This window comes from Apium graveolens, chromosome 8, assembly GCF_009905375.1.
Source record: "Apium graveolens cultivar Ventura chromosome 8, ASM990537v1, whole genome shotgun sequence".
Taxonomy (NCBI): domain Eukaryota; kingdom Viridiplantae; phylum Streptophyta; class Magnoliopsida; order Apiales; family Apiaceae; genus Apium; species Apium graveolens.
Window position 1 is genome coordinate 155103404 of NC_133654.1, and position 23598 is coordinate 155127001.

Sequence of the window (23598 nt, forward strand, 5' to 3'; positions counted from 1 at the left end):
CAAGCGTTTCTTATGGAGATGACAACTAAGGAAAAATCTTAGGATATGGAAAATCAAAGTTGGAAATGTCATCATTGAAAATGTAGCTCTAGTTGCAGGACTCAAGAATAATCTGATTAGTGCGAGTAAAATCTGTGATAGAGGTTACCATGTCAGCTTTTACAAGGAGCATTGTGAAATTGTCAGTAAGTCTGATAACAAGATCACATTGACCGGTGTGAAACATGGTAGTTTATATGAAGCCAGGTCTCCACAAATTTTGATAATTCAAAAGTTTGTCTACTGAGTAGAGCATCTGTGGAAGACAGCTGGAACTGACATAAAAGACTTTCTCAGTAAAATATCAATGAACTTGTGAGAAAAGATCTTGTAAGAGGATTGGCCAATACAGTGTTTACTCCTGATGGCTTATGTGATTCATGCCAGAAAGCCAAGCAAAGGAAGACATCTTTCAAGAGTAAAACTGAATCCTCCATTCTTGAACCATATCATCTACTTCATGCTGATCTTTTTAGTCCAGTGAAGGTTATGTCTATTGCCAAGAAGAGGTATACACTCGTAATTGTTGATGAATACATAAGATACACATGGGTGTATTTTCTGCACACCAAGGATGAATCTCCATCCATTCTTTTTGATCATGTGAGGGAGCTGGAGAAAGGATTAACATAGAAAGTGAAGATCATCGGAAGTGATAATGGAACTGAATTCAAGAATAGCTCTATGGAAGAGTTCTGTAAACTCAATGGGATAAAACAAGAGTTTTCTGCTCCTGGAACTTCACAACAAAATGGAGTTGTTGAAAGAATTAATAGAACTCTAATAGAAGCTGCAATAACCATGCTAGAATAAGCAAGATTGCCTACTTACTTCTGGGATGAGGCTGTGCAAACTGCTTGCTTTACAAAAAATACAACATTGATCAACAAGCATGGAAAGACACCATTTTAGATGGTGAAAAGAAAGAAGCCAAATTTGAAGTTTTTTTATATTTTTGGTTGTAAATGTTTTGTTCTCAAAACTCATCCAGAGAAGCTAACCAAGTTTGATCTGAAAGCTGATGAAGGAATATTTGTAGGTTATCCGTTGACTACAAAAGCCTTCAGAGTTTACAATATGAGATCAAGAATAATCATGGAATCTATACATGTATCTTTTGATGACAATAAGATAACAGGTCTAGAAGATGCAGATGACCATGACAAGTTGAGATTTGAAAATGAAGTATCTTACGCTGAACTCTTAAATCCTGACTCTGATACAATAAGTGATGATATCACTCAAAGCTCTTAGTTCCACAGAATAGTGGAAATTCTTCTGACACTGAAACATATATGTTGAGGGGGAGCAACATAACTTAAATCCAGAGACTACAACAAGTGATTCATCTCAAGAGACATCAGTAGAAAGATCATCAGACTCATCTTCCTTAAATTCTGATGAGTCAAATACTAATAACCATGGGAACTCTGATTCAGGGGGAGCATCAAGAAACAACAGTGGTACCACTCAAAGAAATAACAGAGAATTCATGGATCAAGGGGAGGTTCTTCTTCTAGGAGTCAACTTCCATCTACAAGAAAATGGTCCAAGTCACACACACCTGACTTAATCATTGGAAACCCTGAAAGTGGTGTAAGAACAAGAAAAGCCACTCAGAATGAATGTCTTTACCATTCTTTTCTATCTCAAACTGAGCCTAAAAAGGTTGAAAAAGCTTTACAAGATGTTGACTGGGTCATAACAATGCAAAAAGAGCTCAATGAATTTGAAAGGAACAAAGTCTTTGACTCTTGTGCCAAGACCAAAGAATAGATCTATAGTGGCACAAAGTGGGTGTTCAGAAACAAAACTGACAGTGAGGGCATTATTACAAGTAACAAAGCAAGACTGGTTGCAAAGGGTTACTCACAACAAGAAGACATTAATTATGATGAGACATTTGCTCCATTTGCAAGGTTAGAGGTAATAATAATCTTTTTTGCCTATGCTGCTCACAAGAAGTTTAAGGTGTTCCAAATGGATGTGAAGAGTTCATTCTTAAATGGAGAACTCGAAGAGGAAGTTTATGTTGAACAGCCTCCAGGGTTCATTGATCCAAGGTATCCAGATCATGTCTACTTACTGGATAAAGCACTCTATGGACTGAAGCAAGTTCCAAGGGCCTGGTATGAAACACTTGCTCTATTTCTGCTAGATTGTGGTTTCACAAGAGGTACAATTGATAGAAATCTATTTTATAAATACCATGGTAAGGTCTTGTTATTAGTACAGATATATGTTGATGATATCATTTTTGGATCTACTAATGATAAACTCTATGAGAGATTTGCAAAGCTAATGCAGTCCAGGTATCAAATGAGTATGATGGGAGAATTGAGTTACTTTCTGGGGTTACAAGTCAAACAGACTAATGAAGAAATCTTCATAAATCAATCCAAATACACCAGGAATTTACTCAAAAGATTTGGAATGCAAGACTGCTCAACTGTATCAACTCTTATGGCCACTGCAACCAAGTTAGATTTTGTTACGACCGACATTTTGTGTAATATTATTTGTGAACTTTGTATAATATTAGAGCCGAATGTAAATATACTTAATGATTGTACGTTGTGTGAATGAAAATTTCTGCATTATAAATTGCTTTATGTAGAATATGATTTTTCAAAGCAAAAGTTTATTTATTTCCCTTATTTTTGATTTATAAGGAATATTCTAAACCTTGGAAAAAAAATTATTTTAAAAGTTATTTCATTCACAAATTTCAAAAGTGATCTTTTAAAATTTCTAAAAATCCAAGTTATTTTATGGTATTAATTTTTATAATTTTTGAACTTGTATTTTATTTTATAAAAATAAATCTTTAAAAATTTATTTGTTATAATTAGCAAATTACATGGAAACCCTTGCATGCAAATCACTCTTCCATTCTATTAAAGGGCAAAGGAGACCTTTCCAACCCCACTAACTCACTTGTTGTTAACCAAATTACCACATTAACCTTGCATGTAAAATGGCCTAACTTTAGCTAGAGGGTATTCTTGTACATTCTCATTTCCACTCATTTCTTTTAGTCAATCAAAGGCATAAAACCAAAAACAAAATGTGAGAAATCATTTCACTCACTCCACACTCCAACTCAGCTCTCTTTTTCTCTCCTCCCCCTCCCCCTCCTTGCTCTCGGCCGAGAACCCCCTCCCCCACTCCCTTCCATTTTTCCATCCCATTTCTCATCTTTCCTAGTGTAATTCTTCCACCTACATTTATTTTATATACTTTCCAAGAGTTTTGTGATTTGGGAGATGAAGTTTCATGGTTGCATGTGTAGCTTTTGTGTGATCTCCAAAGAGAAACTCTTGATTCTTGTGAATTCAAGAGCTCTCTATGAGATACATTTTATATATGTTTTAACTAAGTGTTTTATGGAGAAACCATGCTTTAAAAACCTTTGCATGCTACTGAAATTTCCCTATATAATCATGTTTAGCCATGCATGCTAGTTTTAAGATGTTAATATGATGATCAACCATGTTGTGTATGCTACTCTTCTCGAAATCATGTTTTCATGTTTAAAAATCTATAAATTCAAATTATTTGTGCTTGAAATAGATTGTCTCCATGATACATTTCTTAATAATAGTTAATAGAAGATATATTTCATGATTATTAAGGTTGAGTAATAGGTACAAGTCGAATTTACAAGAATTTAAACTCTATATTTTAGCCGAAATCTTGTTAAGTGTTTTCCATGAGTTGCATGTTATATTTTTTTTTGCATGTTGGTGTTCTAGGGCATGAATGATCTCCACTCCTGTTGAGGCACTATTTTAGGATTTTGATGCACTAGGTTTGCTTTGGTAAAGGTTGGATGTTTAGTTAATTAGTGGGAGTCAAGGTGGAAAGGGATTAGTTAGTGTTTGCATTTTTCCAGATTTGATGCACTAGTTTATGGGGAAGTTTTGAATGAGCATTTGTTGTGCACATTGAGGCCCAAGCCACCAGAAGCTAGCACTAGGAGTATATAATAGGTTTTAGGTGTTTTTTGGAGGTTTATAAGACGTTTGGTTAGGTGCACGAGTGGAATCACAAAATCTGTCCAGCAGGGGACAGTTTTGTTGCAACTTAGAAATAGGAAGTTTAGACCATGTCATAGGTAGGCTCTTATTAGACCCTGTTGGGCCTTAGTTAGAGGGAGTGGCATAGGAGTTTTTCCAGCCATATTTCATAGGATTTGAGTTAGAATAATGTGTCACAAGTTAGTTCAAGTCAGGACCTTTTCTGCCCAGAAAAACAGGGGAACCATGGACTTTAAGTTTAGGCCTAGGGAGGCCAAAGCTAGGCCTTTGAGCCACATCAAGTTTGGGAGTTTCCTTATGATCATAAGAGTATAGTGTATAAGTTTTGGAGGTAAAATTGTAGTGTAAGAGTGTCTAATGCACTCAAGAAACCATAGATGTCATTCTGAAATTTACCTTAGTAAGCACCTTCACTTACCACATAGTTTTAGAGCATTATGAGTGAGGCCTAGGTTGACCACTATAGTTACAAGATAGCATAAAGCCAGTAGAGTGAAAGGCCTAAGTGAGGGTCAATAGGTTTTTGATAATTTAGTAAAGGCACATCGAGTTAGGAGGCCAAAATTTGGAGACTTTGTCTAGTTTAGCGATCAAGTGACTTAAGTTGTGGAACGAGATCATCCAAGCCTAGTGTTGCAATATGGCGTGTGTGTGTGTGATATTGTTTGGTATTTAAAATATGGTATGTGAGTATATGTGGCTATGTGTACTATTATGATTATAAGGTGATTATAAATTGCGTGCATATAGGCCTAAGTGCCATTTATGTTAAATTTCGGGTTGTAAATAGGTTGTGTTGGTGAGAATATATTATAATGAGATTATTATTAATTTTGTAGGATCTCGAGACGAGGGTAAACTTGCCATAAATTTCGAGTAAAGCTTCAAATTGCTCCTACTTTCCAGTCCAGTCCAGCCTTCTCAAGGCAAGTGATTCAACCTACTTTTTAGTTTACACTGTGAATATGTGATAACTAGTTCTTATATATATGATGCGAGTATCCTGATTTACCTTGTTATACCCGGACCAAGTGATTCTTAAATCTATTTTCGTATTATATAGCAATGCCATGAACCCTCAAGTACTTATTGCAAATATTTCAAAAATCATACCATGCTAGTATACCAAAGTAATCAGGATGCCATGATAAAATAAAGAATTGTTATAATACCTGATTGATCCTTTTGATTAAACATGTTATTTATTACTGAGAAATCTTGATTTTACACCCTGATGCTTGATTTAACTCTTGTAAGAACCCCGTTTGAAACTTTATCTTGATACCTAAAAGCCAGATATTCTTTAAAGTCGTTCACGATTGTTTGATAACCCTATCCTTACCCTAAAGCTTGACATCCTGATATACCTTGAGCTAATGATCACTTTCTTTATATCTTAACACCTCCATCATACTTGTAACCAGTAATGCTTATCTTCTTGATGTTCTAATACCTATACCTTGTCTAAAACCATTGCTTTAAGCCTAGTTTGGCATTACTCTTTCATATTATCCAATAACCCTACTAAATCTCCTTGTCAAAATTCTTGTAAATGGAAACCTTTCAATTACCCTGATAGAGTAAAGTCTAGTGGATCATGGCCCTAAGATTTAGTGAACATAATTCAAGTGTTTCAAGTCAATCTCCAATCCCTTGATAAAGATGTTTACTGCTTAAGAAATTTTATTATCAATCGGCATCAGTTTTTGAATGATTAAAATTTGGATTTTCAGTCCCAAAGGGGGATAAATGTTTTCTTTAAATAGTGGATCTGGACTGAGACGCAAGTCCTTTCCACACTGATATTGTATGCTTAAAAGTTGCCTAGGGATCCCATTAATATTTTAGAACCCAGTGAGGTTCGGGATTACTTCGTGGCTGATCACCGGCTGTAATCCGTAGCGTCATAAAATGGTTTTTGATTAAGATATGATTTTGAAAAAGTTTTTGATACAAGAAAATGATGCCATCACCCAAAAGTTCATCTCTTGTTATTATTAGTTATATCTTTACATTGTCATTCTTTAATATATATCTCGATTTATGTTTTGTATCGTATTGTTTAGCACTTATTGAGCATTTGGCTCACTACTTGCTTTAACCCTGATATTACAGCTAGCAGCTATGGTTAAATTCAAGCAGACAGCACGTAAGACTTGTGATGCCGATGCGTATGTCCGAGCTCAGGTAGAATAAGAGATAGTTTTGTGTGAGGACTCGATATTAAAACCAGTTGTAATAGTTAGTAGTGTTGGGCTGTTCCAAACCCTAAACTGTAAGATCTTGGATTCAGTTGTATTTACTTTCTTTTAAATATTGTAATAGTTATATATTATGTATTGTTAAGTTGGGGGGTGTGACAGGTTTTGGTATCAGAGCTACGGTTTAGAGTAGATGGACAGCCCAAATAGGTTATAGGATATATGTATAGGTTATAGATAATATGCGAGAGAGTAGGTTAAGTAAATTTATTATTAATACTCCTCTTATATATCTATGTATGGTTTGTCAGCAAAGGGCACACTCCTCGTCATCCTCTGGGTCGGACGACACTATTGCTTTCTCCGTGTATGCTGAGTTGAGGCACGAGTTTGATATGCTTCAGGGCAAGTATGACCAACTGATAGACCGATTGAAGAAGGTGTATCCGGACAGCCGAAACTATGAAGGGAAGTCTAAGGAGCAGATGATTGTGAGACTTTGGTTCAGTACGTCAACACTAAGCTTGAGGAAATGCCATCACACTGAGACCGTACCAGTCAGTATATCATCCAGATGGTGGCGGATGAGCTCTAGAGCATTGTGAAGACGCTTCGAGAGGAGAAGACTACCAAGCCCCATTCTGATGGAGTGGAACCTTAGTTCTTTCCATTATCTACCTTTCATGTTGTTGTACTATCGGACTTTGTAGAACTCCCAGTTGTTTCCTTTAAATAAGCATGTTATTCCTAGAATCAGACTTTATCCTAATCTTGATGTATTGTAACCTTTAAATTTCAATTATTATGCACTATCATTGCATATGCTTTCAACTGTTATCTTACGCCTTTATATGCATCACCTTATTTGATTAATTTGAAACTTGACCTCATATGTAAATAAGAATGCCATGCGACACCCTCGAATTATTTTATTATTCATACCTATTTTGACGTAACTCCTATTTCAGGATCATGCCACCCAAAAAAGAAGAACCCAACAACCACATCTACCACATATCCAAATATTCTTCAATTATTGGAAACCTTATAATAGCAAACAAATGCTATAGCTCAATAACAACTAACTCTTCAACAACAATTTGAAAACCAAGATAACCGTGAACCACACCAACCACCTGATCCACCAGTACCACCTCGACAAGTTGTTACTTTCAAGGCTTTTCAGAATGTGAACCCACCTGCATTTCATGATACCACTGATCCAATAATAGCTAACACATGGATTAAGGAAATGGAAAGGGCTTTTGAGTTGGTACAATTAGGGGACGATCAAAAGATACCATATGCTACTTACTTCTTGAAGGGCGAAGTCATCTATTGGTGGGAATCAGTAAAAGCTATGGAAGCAAATCAACAAGTTTCTTGGGAAAGATTTAAGAAGTTATTTCTGGAAAAGTATTACCCTAAGTACATGCAGGATCAGATGGAGCTTAAATTTCTTGAATTGAAGCAAGGGAATATGTTTGTACTGGAGTATGAGAAGAAGTTCACAAAATTGTCAAGGTTTGTGACAAAGTATACCAGCAGTGAGGATGAAAAAGCAAAGAGATTTCAACAAGGATTAGAGCCTTGGATCAGAGATAGAGTGGCTATGTTTGAGCTTGATACTTATGCAGGCGTAGTACAGAAGCTGCTCTGATTGAGAATAATGGGATGCAGTCAAGAAAGGAAAGGGATAACAAGAAGAAAAAGGTTCCATTTTATGGAGAAAAGTCTGAAGCCGGAAATTCACAAGATCAGAATGTAAAGAGGATTGGATTCCATAAGGGCGGAAATTTCCAAAAGAAGGGAAATTTGAGCAAAAGATAAGAATTAAAGGGGAACAACCAGGCAAGCCAAGGACAAGTTGGAGAAAACAGATTTCAGAGACCGGAATGCAAGCATTATGGAAGAAGGCACCCCGGAGTGTGTAATAAGCTGAGCATGACATGCTATAGGTGCAACCAGAAGGGACATTTGGCAAACGAGTGTAAGATGCCGAAGCCAGGAGTTACATGTTATAAGTGTGGAAAGACTGGACACATAACTAGGGAGTGCAAGACAACCGGACCAGTTAAAGCTCTGATGAATGTGGCAAGTACCAGTGCAAACATGCCAGCTGAGGTATTGGCATTACCTCCACCACCTACAACAACTCCGCAAGCAACAACAAGGACATTCGATTTGAAAATGAAGGACGCCGTTCAGAACTCTGAGGTGATAGCAGGTACACTTTTAATAAATAATGTCGAAGCTAAAGTATTGATTGATTCGGGAGCAACGAGATCTTTCATATCAGAAACTTTTGTTGATAAACTTCAATGCGATAAAATGGTTATGAACGAGGTAGTAAATGTGGTAATTGCGAACCAAGAGAAGATTCATGTGAGTCAACTCTGTCCGAAGTGTGAGATTGATATTTTGGGGTATAAGTTTTCAGCCGACTTGATACTCTTCAAGTTGGGAGAGTTCGATATAATTTTAGGTATGGATTGGTTAGGGAAGAATAACGCCCAGATTAATTGTAAGTCCAAAAAAGTGTATTTAAAGATGAAGAGTGGAGAGAAAGTAGTATTTAAGGGACAGAGGCAAGAGCAACTGTTTCTTACAACCGTTCAGGCTAAGAAGTTACTTAGAAAAGGTTGTGAGTCATTCCTAGCTTATGTAGTGGATTCAGAAAAGGGCAACCCCAGCATAGAAGGTATTCCTGTAGTTAACGAATTTCCAGATGTGTTTCCAGACGAACTACCAGGCTTACCGCCAGATCGACAAATCGAGTTCGAGATCAACCTTGCTCCGGGAACAGAAGCAGTTTTGAAGGCCCCATATAGGATGGCACCAGCAGAAATGAAAGAGTTGGCGAGCCAGCTACAAGAATTGTTGGACAAAGGAGTGATATGGCTAAGTACGTCGCCATGGGGAACACCTGTCTTGTTCGTAAAGATGAAAGATGGAAGTATGTGGTTATGTATAGATTATCGGGAGTTGAATAAGGTGATGATTAAGAACCGATACCTGCTACCAAGAATAGATGACCTATTTGATCAGCTGAAAGGAGCAAAGTGCTTTTCAAAGATTGACTTAAGATCGGGATACCATCAATTAAAGATCAAAGAAGAAGATATCCCAAAGACAACATTCAGGACAAGATACGGACATTATGAATTCTTAGTAATGCCTTTTGGATTGACTAACGCCCCGGCATCATTTATGGATCTGATGAATCAGGTATTTAAAAAGTATTTGGACAAGTTCGTAGTGGTATTCATTGATGACATCCTTATTTATTCAAAGTCAGAAGAAGAACATAAGCAGCATCTATGGATAGCATTGGAGATATCCGACAAGAGAAGTTGTATGCCAAGTTTTCTAAATGTGAGTTTTGGTTAAAGGAAGTTCAATTTTTGGGGCACGTCATTGGAGATGAAGGAGTTAAAGTAGATCCGGCAAAGATTGAGGCGATTATGAGTTGGGAGAGGCCAAAGACACCTTCGGAAGTGCGAAGTTTTCTAGGATTGGCAGGGTATTATAGAAGATTTATCAAGGATTTTTCGAAAATCGCCACACCATTGACTAAGTTAACCAGGAAGAATCAGAAGTTCGAATGGAATGCAGAATGTGAGGATAGCTTTTAAGAGTTGAAACAGAGATTGGTAACAGCTCCGGTGTTAGTACTACCAGACGACCAAGGAAACTTTGTGATTTTCAGCGATGCTTCACATAAAGGATTGGGTTGTGTGCTAATGCAACACAATAAGGTGATCGCGTATGCGTCAAGATAGTTAAAACCGCATGAATTGAAGTACCCGACGCATGACTTGGAACTAGCCTCCATAGTGTTCGCACTTAAGATTTGGAGACATTACCTCTACGGGGGAAAGTGTGAAATCTACATGGATCACAAGAGTTTAAAGTACATTTTCACTCAGAAGGAGCTCAATATGAGGCAAAGGAGATGGTTGGAATTGATTAAGGACTATGATTGCTTGATAAATTATCATCCTGGAAAGGCGAACGTTGTAGCCGATGCTTTGAGTAGGAAGGAAAGATTGAATATGATATCAACACCAAAAGAATTGTCTGAAGAGATTAAGAGATTTGGATTGGAACTTTATGATTGTGGAATAGTTGAAGAAGTTTGTCGTGCAATGACTTTTCAGCCAACACTAGTGGAAAAGATAAGGAAATGTTAGGAAGAAGTAATGGAGAAATAGAAGAATTAGCTAACTGGAGAAGAGATTGGTACTCAAAGGGATGAGCAAGGTATACTAAGGTTTTCCTCAAGAATTTGGATTCCTCATGTACCTAAATTGAAGAATGAGGTTTTGCAAGAAGCCCACAATTCGAGATTTTCAATCCATCCGGGAAGCACCAAGATGTATCGGGACTTGAAGCAGAACTTTTGGTGGCCAAATATGAAGCGAGAGGTGGAAGAATGGGTTGCAAAGTGTTATACTTGTCAGAAAGTTAAGGCAGAACATCAACGACCAAGCGGATTAATTCAGCCCCTAAAGATTCCAGAATGGAAATGGGAAAATATTGCTATGGACTTTATAGTGGGACTACCGCGAACGAAATCTGGACATGACGCTATATGGGTTATAGTTGATCGCCTTACGAAGTCGGCGCATTTCCTTTCAATTAATGAGAAGTTGCCATTGGACAGATTGGTTCATATGTATGTGCGTGAAATTGTACTAAGACATGGAGTACTCGTATCGATAGTTTCAGACAGAGATCCCCGATTTATCTCGAGATTCGGGAAGCAATTTCAAGAGAGTCTTGGCACGAAGTTGGATATGAGTACGGCGTATCACCCGCAGACTGATGGTCAGAGCGAAAGGACAATTCAAACAATCGAAGATATGTTGCGCAGTTGTGCAATCGATTTTGCAGGAAGTTGGGACGACCACTTGCCATTAGTAGAATTCTCCTATAATAACAGCTATCACTCCAGTATTGGCATGCCACCATACGAAGCTTTGTACGGACGGAAATGTAGATCACCGATAAGTTGGGATGAAGTAGGAGAAGGAAAGATTCTAGGCTCGGAATTGGTACAACAGTTGCATGAGACAGTCAAGTTAATTCAGAAAAAGGTTGCTTGCTACTCAAGATAGACAGAGAAAGTATGCAGATTCAGCGCGTAAGGATGTTAGATTCCAAGTAGGCGAAGCCGTTTTGCTGAAGGTGTCACTAAGGAAAGGGTTATCTAGATTTGGCAAGAAAGGGAAGTTAGCACCTAGATATATAGGTCCTTTTGAAATTTTGAGTCAAGTGGGGAAGGTGGCCTACGAGTTAGCCTTACCACCTCAGTATCAGCATGTGCATAATGTGTTCCATGTGTCATTGCTTAAGAAATACAATCCTGATGTCAACCATGTGATAGAATATGAACCAGTAGAAATTCAGGCAGACCTGTCATTTGTGGAGAAACCTGTCAAATTACTCGACTGGCAAGTAAAGACTCTTAGGAATAAGTCGGTAAAGTTAGTGAAAGTACTTTGGAGGAACCCCAAGGTCAAAGAATCAACTTGGGAGTTAGAGTCTGATATGCGTTCCCGGTATCCTCATCTGTTCTCTTAGATACCGGGGACAGAATCCCTTAAGGAGGAGAGGATGTTACGACCGTCATTTTGTGTAATATTATTTGTGAACTTTGTATAATATTAGAGTCGAATGTAAATATACTTAATGATTGTACGTTGTGTGAATGAAAATTTCTGCATTATAAATTGCTTTATGTAGAATATGATTTTTCAAAGAAAAAGTTTATTTATTTCCCTTATTTTTGATTTATAAGGAATATTCTAAAACCTTAGAAAAAATTTCTTTTAAAAGTTATTTCATTCACAAATTTCAAAAGTGATCTTATAAAATTTCTAAAAATCCAAGTTATTTTATGGTATAAATTTTATAATTTTTGAACTTGTATTTTATTTTATAAAAATAAATCTTTAAAAATTTAATTGTTATAATTAACAAATTACATGGAAACCCTTGCATGCAAATAACTCTTCCAATCTATTAAAGGGCAAAGGAGACCTTTCCAACCCCACTAACTCACTTGTTGTTAACCAAATTACCACATTAACCTTGCATGCAAAATGACCTAACTTTAGCTAGAGGGTATTCTTGTACATTCTCATTTCCACTCATTTCTTTTAGTCAATCAAAGGCATAAAACCAAAAACAAAATGTGAGAAATTATTTCACTCACTCCACACTCCAACTCACCTCTCTTTTTCTCTCCTCCCCCTCCCTCTCCTTGCTCTCGGCCGAGAACCCCCTCCCCCACTCCCTTCCATTTTTCCATCCCATTTCTCATCTTCCCTAGTGTAATTCTTCCACCTACATTTATTTTATATACTTCCCAAGAGTTTTGTGATTTGGGAGATTAAGTTTCATGGTTGCATGTGTAGCTTTTGTGTGATCTCCAAAGAGAAACTCTTGATTCTTGTGAATTCAAGAGTTCTCTATGAGATACATTTTATATATGTTTTAACTAAGTATTTTATGGAGAAACCATGATTTAAAAACCTTTGCATGCTACTGAAATTTCACTATATAATCATCTTTAGCCATGCATGCTAGTTTTAAGATGCTAATATGATGATCAACCATGTTGTATATGCTACTCTTCTCGAAATCATGTTTTCATGTTTAAAAATCTATAAATTCAAATTATTTGTGCTTGAAATAGATTGTCTCCATGATATATTTCTTAATAATAGTTAATAGAAGATATATTTCATGATTATTAAGGTTGAGTAATAGGTACAAGTCGAATTTACAAGAATTTAAACTCTATGTTTTAGCCGAAATCTTGTTAATTGTTTTCCATGAGTTGCATGTTATATTTTTATTTGCATGTTGATGTTCTAGGGCATGGATGATCTCCACTCATGTTGAAGCACTATTTTAGGATGTTGATGCACTAGGTTTTCTTTGGTAAATGTTGGATGTTTGGTTAATAAGTGGGAGTCAAGGTGGAAAGGGATTAGTTAGTGTTTGCATTTTTCCAGATTTGATACACTAGTTTATGGGAAGTTTTGAATGAGCATTTGTTGTGCACTTTGAGGCCCAAGCCACCAGAAGCTAGCACTAGGAGTATATAATAGGTTTTAGGTGTTTTTTGGAGGTTTGTAAGACGTTTGGTTAGGTGCACGAGTAGAATCACAAAATCTGTCCAGCAGGGGACAGTTTTGTTGCAACTTAGAAATAGGAAGTTTTGACCATGTCATAAGTAGGCCCTCATTAGGCCCTGTTGGGCCTTAGTTAGAGGGAGTGTCATAGGAGTTGTTCCAGCCATAGTTCATAGGATATGAGTTAGAATAATGTGTCACAAGTTAGTTCAAGTCAGGACCTTTTCTGCCCAGAAAAACAGGGGAACCATGGACTTTAAGCTTAGGCCTAGGGAGGCCCAAGCTAGGCATTTCAGACACATCAAGTTTGGGAGTTGCCTTATGATCAGAAGAGTCTAGTGTAGAAGTTTTGGAGGTAAACTTGTAGTGTAAGAGTGTCTAATGCACTCAAGAAACCATAGATGTCATTCTGAAATTTACCTTAGTAAGCACCTTCACTTACCACATAGTTTTAGAGCATTATGAGTGAGGCCTAGGTTGACCACTATAGTTACAAGATAGCATAAAGCCAGTAGAGTGAAAGGCCCAAGTGAGGGTCAATAGGTTTTGGATAGTTTTGTAAAGGCACATCGAGTTAGGAGGCCAAAATTTGGAGACTTTGTCTAGTTTAGCGATCAAGTGACTTAAGTTGTGGAACGAGATCATCCAAGCCTAGTGTTGCAATATGGTGTGTGTGTGATATTGTTTGGTATTTAAAATATGGTATGTGAGTATATGTGGTTATGTGTACTATTATGATTATAAGGTGATTGTAAATTGCGTGCATATAGGCCTGAGTGCCATTTATGTTTAATTTCGGGTTGTAAATAGGTTGCGTTGGTGAGAATATATTATAATGAGGTTATTATTAATTATGTAGGATCTCGAGATGAGGGTAAACTTGCCATAAAGGTCGAGTAAAGCTTCCAGTTGCTCCTACTTTCCAGTCCAGTCCAGCCTTCTCAAGGCAAGTGATTCAACCTACTTTTTAGTTTACACTGCGGATGTGTGATAATTAGTTTTTATATATATGATGCGAGTATCCTGATTTACCTTTTTATACCCGGACCAAGTGATTCTCAAATCTATTTTCATATTATATAGAAATGCCATGAACCCTCAAGTACTTATTGCAAGTAGATCAAAAATCATAACATGCTAGTATACCAAAGTAATCGGGATGCCATGATAAAAATAGAGAATTGTTATAATACCTGATTGATCCTTTTGATTAAACATGCTATTGATTACTGAGAAATCTTGATTTTACACCCTGATGCTTGGTTTAACTCTTGTAAGAACCCCGATAGAAACTTTATCTTGATACCTAAAAGCCAGATATTTTTTAAAGTCGTTCACGATTGTTTGATAACCCTATCCTTACCCTAAAGCTTGACATCGTGATATACCTTGAGCTAATGATCACTTTCTTTATATCTTAACACCTCTATCATATTTGTAACCAGTAATGCTTATCTTCTTGATGTTCTAATACCTATACCTTGTCTAAAACCATTGCTTTAAGCCCAGTTTGGCATTACTCTTTCATATTATCCAATAACCCTACTAAATCTCCTTGTTAAAATTCTTATAAATGGAAACCTTTCAATTACCCTAATAGAGTAAAGTCTAGTGGATAATGGCCCTAAGATTTAGTGAACATAATTCCAGTGTTTCAAGTCAATCTACAATCCCTTGATAAAGATGTTTACTGTTTAAGAAATTTTATTATCAATTGGCATCAGTTTTTGAATGATTAAAATTTGGATTTTCAATCCCAAAGGGGGATAAATGTTTTCTTTAAATAGTGGATCTGGACTGAGATGCAAGTCATTTCCACACTGATATTGTATGCTTAAAAGTTGTCTAGGGATCCCATTAATGTTTTAGAACCCAGTGAGGTTCGGGATTACTTCGCAGCTGATCACCGGTTGTAATCCATAGCGTCATAAAATGGTTTTTGATTAAGATATGATTTTGAAAAAGTTTTTGATACAGGCAAATGATGCCATCACCCAAAAGTTCATATCTTGTTATTATTAGTTATATCTTCACATTGTCATTCTTTAATATATATCTCGATTTATGTTTTGTATCGTATTATTTAGCACTTGTTGAGCATTTGGCTCACTACTTGCTTTAACCCTGATATTACAGCTAGCAGCTATGGTTAGATTCAAGCAGACAACATGTAAGACTTGTGATGCCAATGCGTATGTCCACGCTCAGGTAGAATAAGAGATAGTTTTGTGTGAGGACTCGATATTAAAACCAGTTGTAATAGTTAGTAGTGTTGGGCTATTCCAAACCCTAAACTGTAAGATCTTGGATTCAGTTGTATTTACTTTCTTTTAAATATTGTAATAGTTATATATTATGTATTGTTAAGTTGAGGGGTGTGACAGATTTAAATACTGGTTCCTCAGTAGATTTAACTAACTACAGAGGTATGATGGATCACTTATATATCTGGCTGCTAGTAGACCTGATATCATATATGCTACCTATTGTGTATATGTTGTGTACTTGATGATTTCCTGAACAAAACACCTTGGTAGATTTTACTTAGTGAAAATATGTAGCACTCGACGGATAAAGTTTATAGTCCCGACGGATAACTCATTTTAGTCCCAACGGATGATGAATTATTATCCATCAAGTAAGTAGCTTATGTAACTATAAGTTTGTAGCACATTTCTGCATACACCTTTGTATAGATTCTGTAGTAGCATATAAGCCATGTTGACTTTAACTAGATATGCAGAATAGGTTAATTAATTGTACATAGATGTAGTCTTGTAATTCTGCATAAATGAAATGAAGTCAAGTGCCAAACAGCTACCGACGGATGATTAACAAAGCCATCGACGGATGATCAATATAGCAGTCAATGGATGATCAACAAATTCATCGACGGATGATCAATATAGTAGTCGACGAATGATCAACAAATCCATCAACGGATGATCATAAACTCGACGGATGATCATGTACTCAATGGATAAAGAATTCAAATATCTGTTGACAGTGACAACACAGTCACATGCGTCAAGTGTATGCAAATGGAATGTGGTAGCCTATTCCACTAGGTTTTCGAGAACAAAGAAGCATTGCCATTTTCATGCTATTATGAAGATATTCAAAGATGCTGGAATAGAGTAATGAAGTAGCATTTTATTAGACTTGATAGTTATTGTTTTATTATCCTGTGTTATTACTTTGTAATCTTGGTGATATATAAACCAAGAAGCAGCAATAGAATAGTAACTAAGAAACTAAGCAGCCAAGAGAGAAACATTTGTAAGCTGTATTCTTAGCATTTCTATCGTTCTTAGTTGTTATCATTTTGTAAGTAGCTGTGAGCTTTTTGCACACAGAGTTCTCTCGATATATATTATATATCTCTGGTAGAATCATTCAAGTCCACCAGAAAGTTTTTAAAGACTCTTGTTTTTAATTACTTGTGTTTTGATTCATTTCAAGTAACTATTCCGTATTCTGCTAATCAATTCACAGCTTATATATATATTTGAGTTAGAACATTTTTATTCAAGAAAAAGTTCAAGAATTCCATTCAACCCCCCTTCTGTAATTCTTGTTACATTGTTAAGGGACTAACAATTGGTATCAGAGCTAGCTCTTGAAGAACAAAGAGTTTAAAGATGAAAACAATACAGCAAGATGAACAAGAAGGATGTTGGAGTCAAGATTCCTTTTCTGGATAAAGATAATTACCATCATTGGAAGGTAAAGATGCATCTTCATTTACTTTCTCAAGATGAGGCATATGTGGACTGCATAGAAAGAGGCCTTCATGTTCCAATGAGAGCTGCAACAGGAAATGAGCCATATGTCCCCAAGCCAAGGCATGAATGGTCTGATCCTGATATTGAACAAGTCAGGAACGATAAAAAGGCCATGAACATCCTGTTTAATGGAGTTGATGGTGATATGTTTGACAACATTATCAACTACAAAACTGCCAAGGATGTTTGGGATACTATACAGATCATCTGTGATGGCACTGAGCAAGTTAGAGAAAATAAGATGCAGCTACGGATTCAGCAATATGAGCATTTTCGAAAATGAAGAAAGTGAGTCTCTTACTGACATTTTTAGTAGGTTTCAAAAACTGCTAAATGCTCTAAAGTTGCATGGAAGGGTCTATCAGACAAAAGACTCCAATATGAAATTCCTTAGATCTCTTCCAAAGGAATGGAAACCAATGATAGTCTCATTAAAAATCTCACAAGATTATAAGAAGTTTACTTTGATAGACTGTATGGCATCTTGAAAACTTATGAGCTTGAAATAGAGCAAGATGAGAGGATGGAGAGAGGAAAGAAGAAAGGAGGGTCCATTGCACTAAATGCTGAGTTAGAAAGAGAGAAGGAGATGAAGATGGAAGTTGTTGAGTCAACTTCAAGGGTCTGTGAAAGCAAGGGCAAGGGGCTTGCAGTAGAAAGTGAAGATTCTTTGAGCCAAGATGACATGGAAGACATTGATGAACATTTAGCATTTCTGTCCAGAAGATTTGCCAAGCTCAAGTTCAAAAAGAACTTTGGAGCAACCAAGCCAAATGGAAACATGGTGGATAAATCCAAATTCAAATGTTTCAAATGTGGCTTGGCAGGGCATTTTGCCAGTGAGTGTAGGAAGTCAGATTCCAGTAAGAAAAAGTTTGAGCCTGTGGATTATAAGCAAAAATACTTTGAGATGCTCAAACAAAAGGAAAGGGCTTTCATTATACAAGAAAACGACTGGGCAGCAGATGGTCTGAATGAAGATGAAGATGTCAGCTATGTCAATCTAGCCCTAATGGCCAAGTCTGATGAAACAGAAACAAGTTCTTCAAGTAATCAGGTAATTACTACAAACCTTGCACATTTATCTAAAGCTGAGTGTAATGATGCTATAAATTACATGTCTACATAGTTATATCATTTACGTGTTACACTTAAGTCTCTTACTAAAGAAAATGCTAAAATCAAAGAAAACAGTCTGTTTTTTAGTGAGAGAAATAATGTGCTAGAGTCTCAGTTCATTAATTTTGAAAAATTAAGAATTGAGTGTCAGATTGCCAATGAGGAATTAACTGAGTCCTTGAAGAAAGAAGAAATTTTGAAGAAGCAGCTCGAGCGTGAAAAAGAGGTGATTAAGGCATGGAAAACATCTAGAGATGTCCATGCTCCAATTACCAAAGTTCAAGGAATTGAGTCTTTCTATGATGCAGCCGGGAAAAAGAACAAGGAGAAACTAGAACCAAATTTGGTGGATGAAGTGCTAACAGATGTAGACTCGACGGATGATGAGGATCATCCGTTGTTATGGATAAAAAACTAAGGTTATTATTTGCTGTATTTATTGCTAAGATTCGAGAGCTCAAGGTCTTTAATGGCTGCTCTCGTGTATCGTAGCTTAATTCTACCTTTACGAGATGCCTACGTATCTCTGTGAATTAGAGAATCAAGCCAAAAAACGTAGTTCTGATTTGTGGGGTGAGGCCCTTTATATAGATGTTGGGAGTCCTTGAATTGGACTTGGTATAGGAGACTTGGTGGGCAAGTCTCATAATTAGAATGGACTTTGGAGTTCTAGATAGTAGGAAACTGATTCCTTATCCTTTTAGGTCCCCTTGAGGCTAATCTATAAGGATTTATATCCTTATCGGGACTCTTCTTAATAGCTGATTTTTCCCTTATTAATTAATTACGAAATTAATTAATAATCAGGGCTTTTGGGCCTTCTTTATTCCATCAGGCCTGATCTGGTCCATCAGGCTTAAACTTTCTGGTCTGAGTATCATATATCTTTTTATTGGGCCTTGTAGCCCACACCTTGCATTATTTAATTATACTATCATAATTTATTTATCCCTATCATTTGCCCCCCAACTTTTGGGAAACATTGATTAGGTTTCGCAGAAGTTAAGTCTGTTTATTCCCTTACAGGGTTTCGTTTTCGCGTAAAGTGTGGAGCGACCTACATATTTACAATGAATTTTCCTTTTATTCAGGAATTATCTTAATTTCCAGGAATTTTTCCCTTATTTCCGGGATTTTTCCCTAATTTCCGGGATTTTTCCCTAATTTTCTGGATTTTCCCCTTAATTTTCTGGGATTTTTCCTTTAATTTATGGATTTTTCCCTTAATTTTCTGAATTTTTCAGATTTCCAACCCTTTTTCGACCAGGATCCTAGTCGAAATTTCGACCTGGATCCTAGTCGAAATAGGGGTCAGCCTTGCCATCCTGGTCGAAGGAATTCGACTAGGATCCACGACCTGGAATTCAACCAGGATCCTAGTCGAAATTTTGACCTGGATCTAGGACCTGGAATTCGACCAGGATCCTAGTCGAAAATTCGACCTGGATCTAGGTCGAAAAATTCCCCCACCTTTTTTTTAGCTTCTTATCATGAGCCTATCGACTAGGATTTCGACTAGGATTCTAGTCGACATTTCGACCTGAATCCTGTTCGAAAATTCTTTGGTTTTCTTGCTTCCTGGTCGAAGGATTTCGACTAGGATCCACGACCTGGAATTCGACCAAGATCCTAGTCGAACTTTGACATGGGGTTTTAATCCCCATTTTTGAAAGATGCTTGGTTTATTCGACCTCATTCCTGGTCGAAGCTTCGACTTCAATTCAGTCCCGTTATTCCAGCTATTTTTGGGTGTCTGCTCGAAAGATTTCGGGCAGGATTCACGACCTGGATTCTGGTCTTTTTTACCCGTTATTTTCGGGTGTCTGCTCGAAAGATTTCGGGCAGGATTCATGACCTGGATTTCGACCTGGTTTCTGGTCTTCCACTAGCCTTCTTCATTTAGCTTTAATTTAGGGTATTGTATTTTCCAAATCCTAATTGGATTTGGGCCTGGCCTTTTTTATTGGGCCTTATTAAATTTTACTGAGCCTCGATTATTGGGCTTTTCCAAATCTTACTGGGCCTTTTTTTATTGGGCTTTTTCAAATCGTATTGGGCCTCTTTTATTGGGCTTTTTCAAATCTTATTGGGCCTCTTTGATTGGGCTTTTTCAAATCTTATTGGGCCTCTTTTATTGGGCTTTTTCAAATCTTATTGGGCCTCTTTTATTGGGCTTTTTCAAATCTTATTGGGCCTCTTTTATTGATCTGGGCTTAATACACCCTGTTTAGAATGCTCTAGAATTCCTAGGAATATTCTGGAATATTCCTTTTTCTGGGCTTTTTCCTATGGGCCTTTGTCCTTAATGGGCTTTCGTCCCTTCAACTTCCTTTTCCTCTTATATAAAGGAATGAGGAAAGGCTACTACTCCTCACCTTCTCATTTCTAAGTTTTCTTCTTTCTCCTCCTGCTAAGATTCTCAGAGCAATAACAACAAGTCGGAGCTCAAAGCCTTTTTCAGGGGTGCTTCTTCAGGTAAAATTCCTCCCTTTGCTTTTCGTATCTATTTTTCCATTGTGTGCCGTTTTAAGATAGCCTGTTTACGTTCCCTTTTTTTTTTAGATGGCTGACAAAAAAATGACTCGCCTGGCCAAGATGAACATGGCTAGAAAGTCCAACGAGTTCCCTATCCGATCGAGGTACACTTCTTTAATCGATATGATAAACACTCGAGGGGACGAGTACCCGACTGATGCGCATCTGGACGCGCACGATCATATCAGTGCCTTGCGAGACCCCAAGGAGCTGGAAAAGTTGAGCAGCTGCTTCAGAATCAAGGAACCTTTTAAGCTGGTTCTTGCAGGTCCGGCCGACAGGGCCTATCAGTGGAAGAAGGACGCGCTATGCGTCTATAGGGATACTCTAAGGGCAGGTATCAGACTCCCTGTTCATCCATTCATTCCTTTGCTACTGGCTGATGTGGGCATCAGCCCTTGCCAACTTCCCCCTAATTCTTGGAGGCTGATTCTGTGCTATCTGTCGCAATGCGCCAAGCACAATGTCCCCACATCTGTTGCTGTCTTCAGAAAGATTTTTCAGTTCAAGAATAGCCCTGACAAAAGTCCGGGTTGGGTTTCTATAAATCAGCGCCCCACTATCCCCCATATCGTGAATGGGAAGTCCATCCCTGACAACAACTTGGGGTGGAAGAAAGATTTCTTGTTCATTGTTTGGGAAGGTGGAGATTGGGGCTCCCTGTTTCGATCATCCTTTGGGCTGGCCGTGGACGGGAGCCCAAATGATATAACTTTGTCTGAGGAGGAGGCTAGAGCTTTCAACCTCCTTACACAAGACAACGGTACTTCCCATTCTTGGGATCTTATCCGGGAGACCATCTTGGTAGAACGCGGCCTCTCGCCCGTTCATAAGAAAAGTAAGTTCCCTTTCTTACCTCCTTTATTCCTTCATTTTTTATTTCATTGATCTTCAACTGACTTCGTTTGTTGCAGTGGCTGAGAAGATTGAGGAGGCTACTAAGCCTAAGGACCTGGAGACAACCAGGATGAAGAGGGCTGGGAAGGTCTTTAAAGACCCTCGACTTGGTGATCGCTTCCCTGAGTTCCTCCTTCAGGCAATGGAGCCAAGCGAGGAAGGCCCCAGCCAAGTTTTGCGCACCAAGCAGAGGCCAGGGGCCTATTTTCAACTTGCCTGGGGGATCCGGGGCAAGGACTCAATCATGGGCAGCACGACGCTGTCCAAGGAATGGTCTAAGCATTCCATTTACCCGGTGGACTATCAAAATTTTGTCCTTCAACAGAACTTAGAGGGGAATGAGCTATTTGGAGCCCAGACTCTGGCGACGGTACGTCCTTTACCTATGCCCTTCATACTTATCTTTCCATGTTTCTTTTCTAAACTTCTGCTGTTTCTCTTGCAGGCTAACGCCCATTTCCAAGGGGCAATTCACCAAGCTAAGGCTTGGAAGGTTGGCCTGGAAGATGCCAACAAAAAATTGGAGGAGGCCAACCAAAAAATAGAGGCCCTTGAAGCACAACTGGCCTCTTCCACTTCTGACCTGAAAACGGCCCGGGCAGAAAATGTCATTCTGAAGGCGCAGAAGGACAAAGCTTTTGATGGCTGGATGGACACCCAGGAATTCAAAGACTTGATGGTGGAGCATGATGCCCTTCTTCACCCAGTTAGCTACAAAGAGGGCTGGGACGCTGCTGTGGAGGCCATCCAGGATGATTTTCCAGAGGTCCTCGAGCAGTCTTCCTTTCCTTGCCCTGTGCGAGTTCCAGAGCTTGGAGGTGTTACTGAGAAGCTTGCTGATATGATCAAGGATGGAGAGGAGGAAGATTCTTCCGAAGAGGAGCTTGAGCCTGTCGCTAAGAAGGCCAGGGTGGAAGAGCCTCTAAGAGCAGCGCCTCAACAGCCAGCATCTCCCGCAGAGGGAACCTCTACAGGGACTTCGGAGGGGACGACCGAGACGTCCGAAGGAACGACTGAGACATCCGAGGAGACTTCAGATAGTGGTTCCGAGGAATCTCAGCCTTCCAAGGCCTAAGTTTTTTTTGTATATCTTCTTTTTGAACTTCATTCATATCAGAACTTGTTACCCTCCGGGGTTATATTTCATATGTTGCTTTTCTTGCCTCTTTCTATTTTAACTTTACAATCTTAATACGCATTTGAACTTTAAACATCCTTAGATTGAAATAATTTCAAACTCTTTAATATGAAGTCTGGTTTTCCAAAACCTTACACAGCATGGGTTCGACCCTAATCAATAATAACTAGACAATATAAATTCTACTGGAATATAAAATCCTACGCAAGCAAAGCTTTGAGGTGCTTTTAAACCTACTTGTCATAATGATAAGTGAGAATCGTACTTCGCCTATCTTATACGTAGTAAACCTTCAAGTTTTGTGCATGCCAGGTCCTCGGGACTTCAAAACCATCCATAGTTTCCAGCTTGTAGGTTCCTCTACCCTGAACGCTCTTGACTCTGTACGGCCCTTCCCAATTCGGGGCAAGCTTTCCTTTCTGTCCGACACCAGAAGCCTCTATTTTTCTCAAGACTAGATCACCTTGTTTAAAAAACCTCTCTTTAACCCTTAGGTTGTAGTAGAATGAAGCCTTTTTCTGATATTCTACTATCTTTGCATGTGCTTTATCTCGCACTTCATCGATTAAATCCAGGGCTAACCTCTGCCCTTCCTCATTTTCTTCCTCATCGAAAGCCAGAATCCTTGGAGAGGAATGTGATATCTCTACTGGAACTACTGCTTCTGCCCCATATGCCAACATGAAGGGAGTTGCTCCT